The sequence below is a fragment of the Protopterus annectens genome, chromosome 13.part0 (assembly GCF_019279795.1).
Source record: "Protopterus annectens isolate FY-2018-M chromosome 13.part0, PAN1.0, whole genome shotgun sequence".
In the NCBI taxonomy this organism is placed as follows: Eukaryota; Metazoa; Chordata; order Ceratodontiformes; family Protopteridae; genus Protopterus; species Protopterus annectens.
In genome coordinates this window covers 881,585,646-881,604,074 of record NC_056747.1, presented here as the reverse complement: position 1 = coordinate 881,604,074, position 18,429 = coordinate 881,585,646, and the positions used below count along the sequence as shown (strand labels likewise).

Sequence of the window (18,429 nt, the reverse complement as noted above, 5' to 3'; positions counted from 1 at the left end):
CCTGGTTTTCTTCAAACCTTGCTCTCTCTCCAATCTTTCTTAAGTTATTTAATTGCTCACTGCCAAGTATTCCCAGATGTATCCCCTCATCAAGTGGGCCTGACTTCTTGAAAGGAACAGCCTTTACTGCTACTTCATCCTAGGGCATGGAAGCAAAAACAAGGTGCTGGGAATCATCATGTTGCATGAGAAGTCAGGCTCCGTAACAAATGGATTGATGTGCAATGATGCTGTTACACATGCAGCATATTGCACGTATTAATGTGTGATTCACAGGATGCTCCTGACACCCCCCCCCCCCCCCCCTTATAGGCTGCAGTCTGCAAGGTCTCTTATTTCTACCAAAATCTACAAAGTTAGCTTCAAGTGCAACAAGCCTGTTTGCAAACCATGGTCACCAGCAGCATAGATGGATGCCTTGCAGTTTGCAGATGCTTTGTATGTGCATGTATCTCCCCCAGACAGTCTCCACAGCATTTCAGAATCAAAAAGTATGTAACTAAACAAAAAGGTGTTCTCCTTCCAGATATTCATGCTGTAATAATTCCTGTCAGCGCCATCCTTTGGCCCAACACGCACATGTACGCGTGTATAGACACACACACACACACACACACACACACACACACACACACACACACACACACACACACACACACACACACACACTCCTCCTTCCAATTTCTGGACATCCTGTTCAAAACCTCTGTATGTACAGTGACAGAACAGGGTGTTGGATTCTATCCTCTACCTCCTTAAATTCTGACAGTCGTATGACTTATCTTGTATTATGTAAACTAAATTGCTTTTAGCTCCTTCTGCTCACTGAAAAAGCAAGGTATGTGCCATAGGTTTACTAAAGGAAGACTGTACTACATGCACTCAAAACAAATGGAGTTTGTTGCTAGTGTAACTTAATTGCAGTGTTTCACTATAACCACTTCAGAGTTCAAACAAATCAAGTGAGAAACAGAGCAACATTCCTAATAAGGGAAAGTCTGGTTCTGTGACACAGAAGGATAATGCCTTGACTATGACCCAGTTGGCTCAAATTTAAATAGCAGTTTGAGCGGCTAAAAGAGCTGGGTAGGGAAGGGGATAGGTGTGAGTGGTTAGCACTGGCCTGCTACCCTGACAGGACAGATTGGTCTGGGTGGCTGCTTTAACACATATAACCAGAAGCTTGCAGCTGATGAAGTTATAGCCATTAATGGTGATGTAAGCCTGCCTTAGCGAACTGCTGACAGCAGCCCACACCAGAATGTGGGTGGGAGAACCAGCTCTCTTGAGGTGGATTTACAGAACAGTCCTACAGTGACACAGCCATTCATATCAGACACCATGTGTACTGTTAGGACCTAAAATAAAAACTAACTCACTGCTCATACCTACACAAGTGAGTGATGGCACAGTTACATCCATGGTTGCCTGGATGATGACTCCCTTCCAACTGGCTCCTGCCTCAGTGCCTGAACTCCCAAAGTAAAGGGGGAACAAAAGGGCTCCCGATCTATTGAAGGAGAATCAGCTCCATGGCACAGAGAAATAAAACCTCGACTAGCACCTCAAGCATCTGTTGGAGCTGCTGGAGGAGGATGGAAGTGAGCAGCAGTTGTCAGCTCACGTGTCATGGGGGTAGGGAGGTGGCTACGGCTGGCCACATGAGTGACACCTTGTGGGACCATTATGTGTTCATCCCATGGAGCTCGAGCCTAGTAAATCCAAGCTGCTGTGTGTGTCACAGTGAAGCTGAGGGAACTTCAGCATGTAAAAGTACACTTCCCCTCAGACAGCAGCTATAGCAGAACTTGAAAGTGATGCCACAGAAGAGGGGGTACTCTGCAGGTGGAGGGCTTAGGCCACCCTACAGAACCAGCAAGCTGATCTACTCCTGACCACCTGAATTTTGCCAAGGATTGGGATTTCCAGGCAAACAACTGGGCAAACTGGGTGCAGGTAGAGGAGACATTAAAGGCTTGGTCCTTCAAGGGGTGGGAGCAAAAAAAGACCAGAGGGGGAACCGATGGTTGGTAAGCATGGTGGGAAAAAAATCACTTAAAAAAAATAAACAAACAAACAAACAAAAAAAAAAAAGGATTCCTGATAACGATAAGAGAGATTTGATTCCCTGGGAAGGAGAGGGACATAGGCTGGAAACTATGAACTTGTCAAACTGACTTCAGTTATAGGAAAAATTAATGAATCACCGCGAATAGAAAGAGTACCTGGAAACCTAGCTAGGCATGAGGATACAGGTAGTCTGGTTTCACAACTGGAAATTTATATCCAACAAAGCAAAGACAGAACATTGACTAATTGCACTACTGGATAACATACATGCTGGAGATGAGGTGTAAGCTTTTGGTGGTGTGACACAGTACAATATGCTTGCAAAAGAAATCATGCACATTTGGAGTGGGTTCTACTGAGCTAGCATAGGGTAAATTTCTAGACAATCGCAATATACAAAGTCCACTCCGATGAATGATGACAGCAGAGAGCTACCACAAGGGTCAGTACTGCAGCTGTTCCTTTTAAATTTATTTTCAAGTGGCACTGTAGAAGACTTAACCGGAAAGGTTTCACCTTTCCAAGTAATGTACAGGTAGATAGGGTTGCCACCTTTTAAAATGTCCAAAGTGGGACATTTTTTGTAGAAATGTGAGATTCTGCAGGACAAAACATACCCATGGCCAGTGCAAAGGACAGAACTCCACTTTTTTGCCAAAGTAAATGCTTTTTGTTGTAGCATTTGAGTTGCTTATCCTACCTGATATAATATTAATGTGTTTCAGATACAAAATAACTGTTTTATGCAATTATTAAAGAAAAAAAGAAGTTATGTACTCACCATAACGTCCCATCTGAGTAGGTACTTCATTTGTCTGCAACCTGTGGGTATCGGATCCGACCTTGGATCCGAGCCGGTAGCTTCACTAGCTAAAAGATCCGAGCTCCTAGCTCCTCCCCTACCCATAATCCCCTGCTGCCTACTGTATTACCTCAGATCAAGTTTGTTCAGTCTAAAAATTCACACCTTCAACAGAGGATCAAATATTGCCTAACCTCATGAAAAAATAACATTTTTTCAGGTGACCAGGTATCATGATATAGTTAGGGGGCATGAAGGGGGGGTCGGTTGCAGACAAATGAAGTACCTACTCAGATGGAACGTTATGGTGAGTACATAACTTCTTTATCTGAAGTAGTTACTTCATTTGTTCTGCAACCTGTGGGACAGAGTCCCCAGCTACCTATAAAATAACCCTGGGTGGCCTTACGGAAGGATATTCCGAAGCACTGCAGAGCCAAAGGAAGCCCTACTCCTCTAAATCATATCCAATTTATAATGGGAAATGAACGTATGAGAAGAGGACCAAGTAGCTGCTGAACATATGTCGTCCAGAGGAACCCTGGACCAGAAGGCTGCTGATGTGGCAATGGATCGGGTTGAATGAGCATGAATTCCCATAGGAACTGGTTCACCTGAGGACGTATACCCGTGGATTATGCACTGAGAAATCCAATTAGCTAGGGTTACTTTAGAAATTGCCTTTCCCATAGCTGATTTGGCGAAAGACACAAATAACTGATCAGACTTGCGAAAATCTTTAGTCCTGTGCAGGTAGAAACGTGTGCCTGTGTACATCCAGTTTGTGCAATGTATACTCCCCTTTGTTCTGAAAATTTGGGAAGAATACCAGTAAATTGATTGACTGGTTAATATTTGACTCTGAAGCCACCTTTGGTAGGAAAGACGGGTTAGTCCTGAGAGACACTCTATCCTTGTGAAAAATGAGGTAGGGGGATTTCATGCACAGGGCTTGGAGTTCTGAAACCCGCCTGGCTGACGTAATAGCCACTAAAAAGGCTGTTTTCCAAGACAAGAATTTTAACGGAACAGAGGTGGCAGGCTCAAAAGGTGGACTTGTCAAAGCTTGTAGGATTAAAGTTAAGTCCCATGGAGGGAGCACCGACTTTACTGGTGGCTTCAAAAGAAAGATGCCCCTCAAGAAGGTTTTGCATATCTTTGAAGATGCTACAGATCCCAGTCTATCTCCCAAGTGAAAATGGGAAATGGCTGCTAGTTGTACCTTAACAGTGGAAGCGCTCGCTCCTTTTTGAAAGATTAGCGACAGAAAATCCAGAATCGTTGGAACAGGGACTGTAAAAGGATCCAGGCCCTTGCCCTCGGCCCAGATGGAAAAACGTTTCCATTTACTATTGTAAATTTTTCTGGTAGCAGGCTTATGGGCCACCACCAGAATGGCCTTCACTGGTGATGAGATACCGGGAGTCCTAGCCATCAGAGGAACTGGATCAATCAAGCAGTCAGCTTGAGGTTTAGCAGGTTCGTGGTTTGGCATCCCCGCAGGATGCGAAATCAAATATGGAATGGGATCCGGGATCCAGGATCCATGGAGGAACTATACTGTGAGACCGCAGATAAGAGAACCAGATCTGACGAGGCCAGAATGGGGCTATGAGGATAACTTTGCTCCCCAACCGACGTGCTTTCTGAATGAACTTCGTCATAAGCGGGAGGGGGGGATAAGCATAAAGAAGACCGGGTGGCCAAGCATGCACCAGATCGTCTCTCGGGGTCTCCCCTGAAGGGGGAAGTATTGCGAAGTACTCGCTGCACTTTGTGTTTGACGGAGAGGCGAAAAGATTGCAGCAAGGCCAACCCCATGTGCAGAAGATCTGCTTCGCAACCGAAGGATTGAGAGACCACTCGTACGGGGTGAGAATCACCCGACTCAGTTTGTCCGCCAATATGTTGGACTGACCTGGAATGTGCGTTGCTACCAGAAAGTGGTTGGTGGATATCGCCCATTCCCACAGTCTCATAGCTTCTCGGCAGAGGGGATAAGACCTGGTTCCCCCCTGTTTGTTTATGTACCAGACCACAGCCAGGTTGTCTGTCTGGATCGCAATAGTCCCTAGAGGGAGAAGGTCGTGGAGAGCTTGCAACGCTAAAAGCACTGCCCTCATCTCTAGGACACTGATATGCAAAGCGGTCTCTATGGGGGTCCACGTGCCTTGGACGGTTCTGCCCGAACAATGCCCCCCCACCCGAAGCGAGAAGCATCCATGGTCAACGTGGCTTCGGGTGGGGGAAATACAAAGGGTCTCCCTTCCTGCAGCTCTTGCGAGTGAAGCCACCAAAGGAGGGAGTCCCTGCAAGTTCTGCTCAGTGGAATAGGAGTGTTCAGCGGTTGAAACACTAGTGACCATTGAACTTGAAGAGCCCACTGTAAGACCCTCATTCGTAGGCGAGCATGAAGAGAGAGACCGATGGCCACTGCCATAGACCCCAGTGCCCTCAGGACTAACTCCGCCACAGGAGCTGGGCTTCGAAGAAGGGCTAAGATCTGATGTGATAGCTGTTGAGCCTGTCCGGGGTTAGGAAGGCCTGAGAGATGCGCGTGTCCAATTTGGCCCCTATGAACTCCAAAACCTGCACTGGTTGAAGGAAGGACTTTTGAAGGTTCACTGCTATGCCCAAACTCTGGACGAGAGTCAGAGCATAATCCCTTGTAATACAGAGTTGATGCCTGTTGGGGGCGGCAAGGAGCCAGTCGTCCAGGTATGGGAACACCTGAATGCCCTGGTGTCTCAGGTGGGCTGCAACCACTGCCATGACCTTGGTGAACATCCTGGGGGCTGAGGTGAGGCCAAACGGGAGAACCCTGAATTGGTAATGACTGTCTCCCAGCCGGAAGCGGAGGAACCTCCTGGATCGTCTGTCCATCAGAATGTGGTAGTACACATCCTTGAGGTCTATAGAGCACATCCAGTCATTCTCCTGAAGAAGGGGGAGAATAGACTGAAGAGTGACCATCCGGAACTTCTCCTTGGGGACGAACAGGTTCAGGGCGGAGAGATCTAGAATCAGTCTTAAGTCCCCCGTCTTTTTTGGCACCAAAATGAACCTGGAGTAGTAGCCCAATCCGGACTGGTCTGGGGGGACGGGCTGGATGGCTCTTTTTTTCTAGCAGCTTTGACACATCTGAAGCTGCTGCCTCCCTTTGATCGGGTGGGACATCGGGGAGGCGCTTGACTTTGGGGGGTAGGTTCATGAATGGAATGGTGTAACCTCTGGATATGATTCGGAGCACCCATCGATCTGTCGTGATGGACTCCCAATTTGACAGATGCTCCGATAAACACCCCCCGACTGCCTCCAGAGAGGGACAGCTGGGTAAGCCCTCAGGGCTGTTGCGTGGGCCTGTCCGAGAAAGGTACCCTAGACACGAAGTTACGCAGCCCCCCCTCTGCCTCTGGGCCGGCGTCCACCTTGTCCTCCTTTGCCTCTAGAGGACGAGGAGTCCGAAGCCGGATGAGACTGCTGAGACTTGCAGAACCACAACTTCTTTTGTCCCCTCTGATTCCTTGAAAAGTATCGTTGGGGATTCGAGAAGCGGACCCCGATGGCAGACAGCTTCTTCCCATCCTTCTCACTTTGGACCAGCGTTTCGCATACGGTCTTGCCAAAAAGTGAAGATCTGTCAAAGGGCGCATTCGCGAAGGACGCCTTGAAGGGTTCCGTGAAATCACAAAGGCAGAGACAGGCATGACGCCGCAAGACTACCCCGGCTCCGCTAGCCCTATTAGCTCCCTCCGTAGCATGAGAGAGTAGCCGCATGGACGTGTTAGAGATGGACTTTAGAGTGGCCATATGAGTCGCAAATGTGCTCTTATCAGCGACCGTCATGGACTCTGGCGGGGCTGCAGCGTATTCCTTAATTAAGTCTCGCTGTAGCTTGATAATGTGTGCCATATAGTTCAGTGCCCTTACGGAGAAGGTTGCTGAAGCAAACATCTGCTTCCCAATACGGTCCATCGCCCGAGATTCCTTATCCAGAGGATGGACCGAGGAACTCTCCTGTGCGGGTTCCTTCTTCGTGGAGGCTGCCACCAACATGGCGTCAACAGGGGACCTCTTAGCCCAGGACTGTCTATCTGCGGGGGGGGGGGGGTTAAGAACTTTGTTGGGACGTCTAGGGATTGGCTCCACGGTGTCGGACTCTTTCCACGCCCTGGCGGTGATTAAGTCCACCAGGGGGTCAGCCGGGGGGGACACCCAGGAGGTAGACGGGCCTGCTTCAAACGCCTCCAGGAACACCGATTCTTCTGAGGAAGGTTTTTGGGCAGACCACCCCCCTCTAATACGCAACATTTCCATGATGTCTCCAAAGGAGACATCCTCGGGGGGTGACCTTGGGGAACCTTCCCCTTCATCCAAATCCGTGTCCGAGGTGAGGGACTCCGGGGAGTCCAAGTGCCTCCTTTTACACTGCCGTTTGCGAGGCACCTCCTCGGTGGGACTGTCGGAGGAGGGCTCACCCACGGGGTCCTGTTCTTCTAAGGGAACAACTGGAGGGTTTGAGCAGGCTGTCCCATAGGATGGATGATGGAGGATAGACCCACATGCATAGGGAGAGTGGGGGGATCCGAGGCCCGGACCGGGGATCTGGAAGACCTCGACAGCACCCTCTCCACTACCTCAAAAGCCGAAGGAGAACTACTTTCCCCAGGCTCCGAAAGTAGTCTCCTCGGCTCCGATGCAGGGATCGGTGTCGGAGCTGAAGCGGTCGGATCCGAGAGAAAAGTGTGCTCCGACTGACACTGCACCGGAGACATACCAATCCCCACGGATCCGATGCTCGGCCCTCGGCCCCAAGAGCTTGGATCCGACATGCTCGAGGGTACGGTCGGCGAAGATACCGGAGCTATCGGCGCCGATGAAACCCTGGCTCCGAAAGGGCCCGTATTCGATGACTCCAAAACCCTAAAGCGGGTCGGAGAAGGAGTGATCGGAGCAAAGAGAGGGACTGCACTCCCCCCCTGAGGGGGGGGGGCAAGAGCACCCCCATCTGCATTTGGGTCTACAGGAATCGACGCATCATCCGATCCATGTCCGCGTCGCTAAGGCTCCTGGTCAACCTAGAGGAAGTTGTCGAGGCGAGCCGGGAGTGCCGCTTCGACGACCTCGAAGGAGACCGGTACTCCTCCTCCGACTCTGGCGAGAACCGAGGCAAACGAAGCCGAGAGGGGGAGGATCCGGAGACCTTCGAGGGAGAGCTAATCACTTTAGATGGGGGGGACTGAGGGATGATCCTCAGCCCGCCTTTTATGAGACCTGTGCTTGTCTTTTTCCTTGTGTCTCTTTTCTTTGGAGACAGAAGCACTAGCGTCCCCCGAAACCTGCATAGCAGAGGGAGTTTGAATCCCAGGCAGAGCAGGGGGAGCTAAAGGCACCGGGGCTACGGAAGCAGCCTTAGCCTTCGAGGGGGAGGAAGAAGAAGCCGAGTCCTGGGGAAGTAAGCCCGCCAGGATCAGCTTGTTCTTCCTGTTCCTAATTGCCCGGGGACTAAAGGCTGCACAAATTGGGCAAACCATTGATAAGTGGGCCACTCCCAGGCACAAAACAAACTGAGTGTGGCCATCAGCTGGGGAGAGCTTATGGCCAAAGTCAGAGCACTTGGGCCCTTCAGCCATTTCTTAACAATACACACACCCAAACACTAAGGGGGGAGGGGAACAACACGCGACGCTAAGACGAAAAACTCTACAGAAAAGGTTCTAAACTCTAAATCTACTTCGGGGGTTACTACCACAACACACGCTAACTCAACAAAAATTAAATTTAAGGATATTTTCTCTGAGAGAAAAAAGAAACGATCTCACCAAGCCTAAGGAGCTCTTCACAAGTAGCTGCTTCAGCCGCGGCAAACTCGATCTGAGGTAATACAGTAGGCAGCAGGGGATTATGGGTAGGGGAGGAGCTAGGAGCTCGGATCTTTTAGCTAGTGAAGCTGCCGGCTCGGATCCGATACCCACAGGTTGCAGAACAAATGAAGTAACTACTTCAGATCTTAAGAAATAGATTTTGTCTTAAAATCTCAGGACATTTGCTATTTTTGGGGATTATTTTGCAGGACACAACTGCCCAAAGTGGGACTGTCCCTCGCAAAGAGGGACAGGTGGTAACCCTACAGGTAAACTATAGCACTGACAGACAAGAAGTTCTAAAAAAAAAAAAAAAAAAAAAAAACATGGAGAATAGACTGTACAAGTATACAGGAATGGATACAGCTACTTAAATTCATTGGGAAAACACAGGCAGGGTCTTACATATACACCCATTTAAATTCAATGGAAAAATGAATCGTAGGACGAAACAGGAACTGAAGCATACAAATGGAGGTAAGCAGAAACAACAAAAAATGAGGAGATGTGAAGAACTTTTCTGAGGTTTCCATCTGACTGGACAGCTGTGCTTTGAACTTTCTTCTCCGATACTACAACGTGGCTTGTAGAAATACGCAGCACACTACTTCTCAGTCACTAAAACAACCTCTCATTTGTACAGCTGTGTCCACTAAGAATGTCAAAGACCACTGTACCCCCCCCCCCCCCGCTGCTTCAGGCGAATGAGAGCACCAGTGTGAAGTTGATGAATAAGAAATCTGGAAAATAAGTACCATACTGATGGTCAGTAATGACCATGACACTGCAGCCCCGAGTAAAATCCTGCTGTACCTGATTGTGTATTCTAGAAGGGAGGGATTTCCTGTGAAACTTTCCTTGTCAAGATGTTGACAAATGGTCAGCCATCAGGACTGAACAGCTATGGGCTTGAAACAAGAATAGACATCACACAGTGACAAATATAGTAGTTTAAGAGGGGAACATCCTCAGAATTAATAACCACAATTCCACAAATTCTCAGTTCTCAAGCACCATTTCTACATACACACCTTTGCTCCGGACATGTGTCCTTTACACCTTCTACCAAATGACTTGTTTAATTCTATCAAGACGCCAAAATGCAAAAAAGGGGAAGATGCAGACAGACGAATATGAGCTTTTTTCAATCTACAAACTAATGAGCGCTTTTTTTCCGCTGTGGTGGAGTTGGGGTATTTCAGTGTGTTTCAACGTACCAAAATTCCCCAGCGTATATTTATGTTGTTTGAGATCATCGGGTAAAATGGATAGCAAGGATAGCAACCCACTTTTTTCTTTGCAAGAAATAAAGTACATTCGCAAAAAAATTCAGCGCCACATTTCTTTAAACCCAATTCCAAATGCAATATTTCCTTTGAGAATTCATTTTCGAGGGGGTGGGCTGCCTCTGAGGGAAGGCATGAACAGAAGCTGTTGCACCTGCCGCTCATCACTCTTTTTCAATTAAACTGTGAAATGAGAATTTTGCTGTTTTTTTTTTTTTTTGTAGCTAGCTCCTGCGAATAAAATAGAAGGAGCCTTAAAAATAATTACTAGCCTTGAGCGAACAGCTTCTGCCTCAGGCCAGCTCTCTCCCCTCTAGACAAGGGGGGTTCTGCCCATGAAGTAATTTTTTTCCTAAATGTTATAGTTAAAGCAGTTATTTTGTAACATGAACAGTCATACAGGTATAACACTTAGCTGATTTTCTGCTGTCTCATAAATATGAGGTTAACGTTCTTGAAGGAAATACCTCCTTCAAAATGTTTGCAGTACTAGAAAAATGACACAGTCCTGGAACTTGGCAAAACCAGCTATATGATTCTCAAAAGGTTAAGTCCATCTACTTTTCTTTTAAGACTTTACACAAGCATTGGAAATACATAATGACAAGTCTGAAAGCTAAAGTGTTTAAGAGGGGGGACCTAAAGCATACTAGAGAAATGCCACAGTCTGTAGCCCACTCTAAGTGATAACTACACCACAGGGTCCAGAATTTATATTTCCATGGGTCCTATCCTGCTGTCATTAGATGACATTTCAGACCCTGGAATGGGGTCTGCAGAAAGAATTATACAGCACTAGGGAATGGAAGAAAATGACAGTAAGAAGGAGAAACAAAGAACTTCGTTTGAAGAATACAGGATAAATAACGTCAGTCTGTGAAACCGTCCAAAAGGAAATTTACATTAAGAGTTACTACTCTCAGAAATTCCTGTTTATTTAAAACTTGTAACATAGGTCCTTTGAGTTAACAAAACCTATCCATTCTGTGCAATCCTGGCAGGAAAGAAAGCAAGATTCAGAGCAGAAATAAAAAGCACTGTCTTAAATACACAAAGATGATTTCTAAAGATTTTCTGTGATTCTAAGCAGGTCTGCAGCCATACAGTCTTTCCAAACTGGTATGTTAGGACACAACAGTCAATATCTAACTTTGTTAAACACGGCATGAAATGCAAGTTGAGCTTCACTACATGTAGTGTGTTCACACGCTGACTGACCAGAACCACTAAATAATAATACAGGGACATGCATGCTTTTATACAGTTACACAGGTGAAATGGGAGATATATGTGCTTTGATGTGTCAAGACTCGCGTCTAGAAACAGCAGCCTAATTAAAGTCAGGAAGTATTGCCTGACATAGTATGAAATCATACATAGCATAGTATCAAGGAAGAATAAATCCGCTGCTTCTGCATCACAGTACTATGACCAGAATTATGCCGACTCATCAAAGGTAAAAAAATTAGAAAACGTCTCAGCAGGACTACCTTGAGTGAACACTGGACACAATTTTACTTTTCAGCAGGTAGAGGCCCCCTGCATTTCCCATACCCCTAAGCTTACATACAACTCCAAAGTCGCGCAACAGTGTATAAAGAGGCAAACTTCACTATCAGTGAAGTCAGTTTCAGAGAACAGCACTCAAGTACTTTACTTTTGACAAAACTAATTTTGCTAATCTAACACATTCCCACTATGACCATTTCTGCCTGGAACTCAATAGAATGAAGGGTGTTATTAAAAACTCAGATGATGAATACAGGTGAATGCAGCGGAAAAACTGTAGGGAGCCTACACTTCCTCAGTCTGAGGATATGTAAGGGACAGCAAAGCTAACACTACGGCTCTGCTGGCACCATCTGCATTTGCATGTGGGTAATCACACTGCACCTGGTTCTCAAGTGAAGAAGGTATTACTCTTCCATCTTACAGGTCTCTGGTAAGAGCGAATCTAGAATGCTGAGTATGATTCTGAAGGTCTCAAACAGGAAAGGCCTGCATAGACTGTGCAGAGAAGAGCCACTAAGATAGTGGGAGTGATGCAGTCTGGAACATAAAAGAAGGCTGAAGGAAATGGAAGTGGGTAGGGCATATAAAAGATAAAAGAAAAAAGAAAAAAAAGACCGATACAAAGACGGTCAAGCTCCATGACACCAGAGGAAGTGCAAGGGATAGGAGACTAACTGGTAGACCCAGACCCGGTGTGAATGCTGGGGAGCCAAGTCGGTAAAATGAAGTCAAGGGGACCAAAAAAAAAAAGAATTGTATGCATATCTCTCAACTTCTTATTGTGAAAAACCTGGACAAAGCCAAAAATAATGGGGGGTCAAACGTCCAAAAGTAGGGACAATATTGCTCTTATAAACTTAGAAAGTTGACAGAATAACAACTAGCATTAGCGTGTATTTTCTGAAGGGTTTGAAGTCTGAAACTTGAACTTCTGTCATTACTTAGTGACTTAAATCCTCAGTGACTTTCCAGAAAACCTCAAATCTTATGAGAAACGGACCAAAAATATAAGGCAAAAATCTGGGCATTCTGTGAAAGTCTGGACAGTTGAGAGGTATGATTGTTATGATATGTACCTCATATAAGTCAGTGTAATGAGCAGGCGAAGAGAGTTCAGCACATTTGCTTACTTGCAACACGTTTTTAGCATTTAAACACACATACACACACACACACACACACACACACACACACACACACACACACACACACACACACACACATACACACAAAGTGATCTAATGTCCTCTTTTGTGAAAACTGCTGCCTATAAAAAAATGCTTAAGTAAAGGACTTGAGTTCCAAGGTTTAAAAAAAATCATTATGTGAATGTGCAGTTAAGTGCAGTTTGTGATGATAGTAACAAAGTGTTTTTAAATAACAGGTTTCCTTATTTTAATTTGCTAGTAACTGTAACCTACTAATAGTAACTGAGCTTGCAATATGGCAGACTCAATAACATAAGTAATACTTTGTGTATATTACCACCTTTACATTCAAGTCCTGAGATCCTGCGATTTATCTCAAACTTTTCATGGCAGATCTTACGAGATTCCAGGTACGGGCATAATGCAAACAGCACTGTGCCCAGCAGAAGTCTGAGCCACTTCCTGAAACAGTGACAGCAGGGAAGTATATGAAATGTAAGGAAAAGACCATTCCAAACATTCATAAGGAAAGTGGAACAGATTATCTTGGGTTACAAAGCTCAAATTCTGGAGTGACGACTTGACAAATACTTGCTTAATGCACTTCTTGTCTGCAGTGCTAGATTTCGAAAACATGAAAAGACACAAAGTGTTTTTTTTTTTCCGAGTATCCAAGCAGAAAGTAATAAAATGCCAACGGCTCTAATTACCCCATGACGTGTAATCCACAGTAGAATCTAGAGAGATAAATGTAGTTGATTTTTAGTTTAATGGTTGCATATATTCAAACAACAAACTGCATGACCCAAATAAAATGGCTATTAATTGTGTGCTGTGAAGCCTAGAAATACATTCAGTCCTAACCTAACATCCATCTGATTAGTGTTCCTCCCTGTTTAAACCTAGAAAGAGAACAAAGCGCAGTACAGAAATAAATTAAAGACCTGAAGCATTGAAAGCATGACCCCCTTCATACATTATTACAACAGAAACAGTTCATCTCCTGAACTGTTTCCACCTGCTCCAGTCTCCAAGGCACAGAATCACATTTTAATTCTTCTACCCAGAAATACAAATGCTACATTCTTTTAAGATATCTGGAATAAAGCCTAGAAACATGACCCATTCTACTACTGGGTCTACTACTGTCCAGTACAGGACAACCTTACTTTGGAAAGGCCACTGCCATCCACTACTGCACTGACACAGCTGATTTGGCTTAGTGATGCGTTGCTCTGACTATAGTGCATAGGGTCCTGGGTTCAAGACTTGGCAGTGATAACTTTTTTATTCGACATGAGTGGATGGGAAACCATAAATCTGTCCCAGGGGTTCCACCTTTGTCCCTCATTGACAAGGGCGATAGGTGCTGACTGAGATGTCTTTTTTGGGGATAAACTCTAGGCTAGGCTTGTAAGGGCCCCAGGACCATTAGCCTAGTAACCTCCTATGAGTCTACTACTGTCCAGTACAAGGCAACCTTACTTTGTAAAGAACACTACTGTCCACTACTGAATCTACTAATCTCCCATACAAGACAACTTTACTTTGTAAAGGGCACTACTGAGTCTACTACTGTCCAGTACAGGACAACATTACTTTGTAAAGGACAATACCGTCCACTACTGAGTTGACTACTGCCCTGTAAAGGACAAATTTACTTTGTAAAGGACACTATCATCCACTACTGAGTCTAATACTGTCCAGTATAGGACAACCTTACTTTATAAAGGACACTACCAGTTACAATTTCATAAAATGTACCAGAATTCAGTTTGTGTTGCAACACACTATGCAGTGAGGATTTGTCATATGGTCGCAATGATCTTACATGACCGTCCAAGATTTTTTTTAATACTTTCAATTCTTTATATTTTTTGCTAAGTTCCAGCACCTGCACTCACACATGTGTGTGTACGTACACACACACACACACACACACACACACACACACACACACACCTTTCTCAACAATAGCTACCCTACATGAACAATGAACAATGCAAAGGAATCCCTAGTCACACTCCTAGAAGGAACTTTCTTCTCCATCAGAGGAAGCATCACCAAGCCTGATGTCTGAAACCCTCAAAACTGTTAGTGTCACAAACCATCTTATCTGTTAGGTAGAGACAGACAGGGAGAGGGAGAGGGAGAGAGGGACATTTTTCACTGATTTTCTAAAGAAAGGATGTGCAATGCCACACTGTTGCTGTAAAATCATACTTATGATATTCCTAAATAATATACCTACGCAGTCGAGTGGCATTCGAAAGACATGCGTGAATGGGCGTGCCTTCGTTGAAGGCTAGGTGTCAAGCTGGCACCTCGGCACCATAAAAATCGACTGCCAATCATTAGTGGACTGGAGTTCTGCTGTGGTGACCCCTAACCGTGAAAAGCCGAAAGAAGAAGAAGATTCTAAGTCACATATGGCTCCATACCTTGGAGAATGGGCAAACTGGATTTGTTACGTAGTAAGTATATGGCTTAAAAAAATAAAAATAAAAAAAAATAAAAAAAAGGTTTAACAGGTAATATGCCACAGAAAGGATAGCCCTCTGACAATTCAAAGCCTATTCTTAAATCTAGGTCATCAGCATTTCAAACAAACAAAAAAAAAAGCCAACTGCTGATGTAAGAGGCCAGATAAATACTTTAAGATAGCTGGTACACATTTTTAGTTGGGCAGCTTATGACATGTACATATTTTCTACCCTTTCTCTGCAGCCAGCCTTGTGTTTAATTACTTGTTAAGGTATACAGATTCTGTTTTTGGAGAAATCAAAACAATCAGTCTTGAAGAGGAGAGCAAAAGAAATAAAAGTTAATTGCGCTCTTTAAGAATGTGCAGTATGCAGAACTTTAGCACACAGACTGATTACATAAATCTGAAGAGCTAAGCAGCTGGGGAAGCAGACAAGGGTAGGTTCAACACAAGGCAGTACACCACAAGAAGGGGACTAGAACTGAGGCAGTACACCATAAGAAGGGGACTAGAACTGAGGCAGTACACCACAAGAAGGGAACTAAAACTGATGCAGTACACCATAAGAAGGGGACTAGAACTGAGGCAGTACACCACAAGAAGGGGACTAAAACTGATGCAGTACACCACAAGAAGGGGACTAGAACTGATGCAGTACACCATAAGAAGAGGACTAGAACTGAGGCAATACACCACAAGAAGGCAATTAGAACTGAGGCAGTACACCACAAGAATGGGACTAGAACTGATGCAATACACCACAAGAAGGGGACTAGAACTGAGGCAGTACACCACAAGAAGGGGACTAGAACTGAGCAAACTATTACAGGAGGTGGGCGTGACAACTACAGAGAGGTTACACAGCAATGGGAAATTAACAGTAAGAGAAGCTGCACAGAGGTTAGCAGGAGATAGACAGAGAGGCTACGAATGGCCTTCCGTCATTAGCTTTGTGAGTTCATATGTTCATACCCCACCAGTTCAGAACGTTCCACAACTTTCATGCTTAGTTCCCCACCACCACTACCACCACCACATCTGTCTGGACACTGAGCACACTGTCATTTACATCATCCTGAATATGGTCAAAGAAGATGCAATGGCAATACAGCAAACCACAGGAAAGAGAAAAATATGTCAGGTGCCAAATAATGCAGAGGCAGCAGGACAGTTTTGGCTCTACTGTACTTCATTCTTGAGAAGTCTAGCATGCATGGGACTCTAAGCAAAGGCATTATTTTCCTGCATGAGGTTTCCACTACATTGCTACGTCAGCACAATGGCAATGAGAAGGACCTTTTCTCTGCAAACAAGACTAACACTGCCAAATACCAAAAGCCTTTCTTATTCCTTTCACAGCTAATTTTATGTCACACCTTAGCATATGGCAAAGGTTCCATTTATTTTGGCTCCCTAATGAAATGTGACTCGGACTGCTGAGTCCTGAAACAGAAAAAAAGGATTAAAAATACAGGAGAAAGCAAATATCAAACCTCGCTCCTCTCCTTAAACTTCTTTTTTTGCAGGGGGGAAACAAGCTCCCTGCACTCGCCAACAGATCTGGTGGGCAAGCCCCCCAAACCCGATATATACATCAACTCCAACATCAATATACCTTTGAGAAAAAAATGAAAAAAAATGGAGTATTCTGAGAGATGTCAATCTCAGATTTAGTATATCTAAGTCTGTATTTTTGGTCTTTCAGTCTCCACATTTCTGTAATCAGCAATCCAAGTCCTACCATTTCAAATGGTTACCATTCATTTAATTTTGCTGTACAGGGAAGCCCTATTCCTGCACATGATGGATATACTGTAAATAAACCAACATGTCTTCTAAGTTCTGTACAGCTCACGGATGATCTACACTTTCAGTGCTTTGTTTTTATCCAGGCTCAAGATTTACAAAAGTTTACTTTACAATATTCAGAACAGTAAGTGCATGTGAGAAAAAGCAACCTTTAAGTGCCCTCAATAAACTGCTCAAGGAAGAAAAGCTTTAATAAATAGAACAGAGAAGCTTAAACATAACTAAACCTTTTCTAACAACATTACCACCACTCGGATAAATATTATTTCTCTGTGTATTCCAACAGGCCCTCTGTTGTCAGTCTTGTACATCTTTAAATACACAATTTTTATTTTCTCCCTCAGCGGTTTCCATCCTTCATGCATGCTTTACAATAATTTTAATAACTTCTGGAAAAAAATGAGCATGCTTTAATGCACTCTCCTCTGCACCTACTGCTGGAAGCAGCTTTCCAAGACAATTCTGTGATGTTACTTAAGACCAAGAAGCACATAAAAGATCTACAAAGCCTTTGTAGAAAGTATTACAGAAGCATATAAAGCACACACAAAAGCATTCAGGAAAGAACATTACAGATGCCTAAGTGTCATATCAAACCACTAGAAAGGTCCCTGGCAGAGAGTGCTGCCTTAGTCCGAAATGCTCAGTTCTTGTTCAAAGGCCATCCGCAGAGAATTACAGCACTTCCAAGAAACAGAACAACATTCCTGGAAGACCTCAGTGCAGAGAAAGCAGTCAAATCCGTGAATCAGGCTATGAAATGTTCTCCATGTGAAGCAGTTCAGCATTGTATCTGTTATAACAGCATTTACAAAAGTCGCATTATTGGCAATCACAGCACCCTAACGGTGATAGCAAACTGCCAGAAAAAAAAAATTTTACTAGGAAACTGTACCTCTGTACAAGGTGATGTAATAGGCCAAGCCTTACAAAGGCCTACCAAAAGAAGCTTTCTCAACACACTGATGTGAGTGACTAAGCAGGTTTAACTGTTGTATTTACTTATTTACTTAAATGTGTTAACCATGGTAGAACACTGATCCAAGTGAATCTGTTTCAGATTCTGCCTAAAATAAAAACAAGTTACATTGTTGAAAGAATATGCAGCAGTAAAAACAGTAAACTCTACTGAAGCAGCACAAGTCCCTTGTAAAAGCATTCAGATAAGTGTCTCCTCATTGTAGAAATCTTTGAAAATAAAATGTTTACAATGCCATCTGCTGAACCTAGAAAATAAAACATTAAAGTACTTTACATGGTGGAAGAGACCTCCACCTCAACTTCACAGTTGTTGCAGGCTGGAAAAGGCACAAGTCCCATCCCATTAGTGATCACAGAGTACAGATGTGCTGCACTGATAATCAATAAACAGCCCAGACAGGCATCAAAGAATTGTACCACTCTGCTGCCAGTGACCAAAGTCAGCCTTCCAGAAAGTAAAGGATGAACACTT

General features: G+C 44.6%; 1 protein-coding gene across 19 annotated transcripts in view; it reads right to left on the bottom strand.

The window, feature by feature from the left end:
• Positions 1–18,429, bottom strand: part of MSI2 (musashi RNA binding protein 2) — a 2,403,248-nt gene that overhangs the window by 1,055,659 nt on the left and 1,329,160 nt on the right. The window lies entirely within an intron of this gene.